The sequence below is a fragment of the Arachis duranensis genome, chromosome 10 (genome assembly GCF_000817695.3).
Source record: "Arachis duranensis cultivar V14167 chromosome 10, aradu.V14167.gnm2.J7QH, whole genome shotgun sequence".
In the NCBI taxonomy this organism is placed as follows: Eukaryota; Viridiplantae; Streptophyta; class Magnoliopsida; order Fabales; family Fabaceae; genus Arachis; species Arachis duranensis.
The window spans coordinates 43,589,320-43,589,779 of NC_029781.3; the positions used below are offsets into that span (position 1 = coordinate 43,589,320).

General features: G+C 38.3%; 1 non-coding gene across 1 annotated transcript; it reads left to right on the top strand.

The window, feature by feature from the left end:
• The first annotated feature begins 275 nt into the window (after positions 1–275).
• Positions 276–383, top strand: LOC127743327 (small nucleolar RNA R71). Its single transcript, XR_008004719.1, has one exon. It is a non-coding gene; the product is annotated as a small nucleolar RNA R71 (small nucleolar RNA).
• Positions 384–460: the final 77 nt, after the last annotated feature.

The following is a 460-nucleotide window of genomic DNA, read 5'->3' on the forward strand; positions in this document are numbered from 1 at the left end:
ATCATATTGACTTGTTGAGTCAATATTTTGTTCTAAGCCAATATGGCATTCAGAGTGTCAATCTCAAGTACTCCTTTCTTCTGACTAGTGCCATTGTTCACAGGATTTCTTTCAGAAGTGTACATGAAGTGGTTATTTGCAACCATTTCAATTAGTTCTTGAGCTTCAGTAGGCATCTTCTTCAGATGAAGAGATCCTCCTGCAGAGCTATCCAAAGACATATTGGATAGTTCAGAGAGACCATCATAGAAAATACCTATGATGCTCCATTCAGAAAGCATATCAGAAGGACACTTTCTGATTAATTGTTTGTATCTTTCCCAAGCTTCATAGAGGGATTCTCCTTCCTTCTGTCTAAAGGTTTGGACTTCCACTCTAAGCTTACTCAATTTTTGAGGTGGAAAGAACTTTGCCAAGAAGGCATTGACTATCTTTTCCCAAGAGTCCAGGCTTTCTTTAA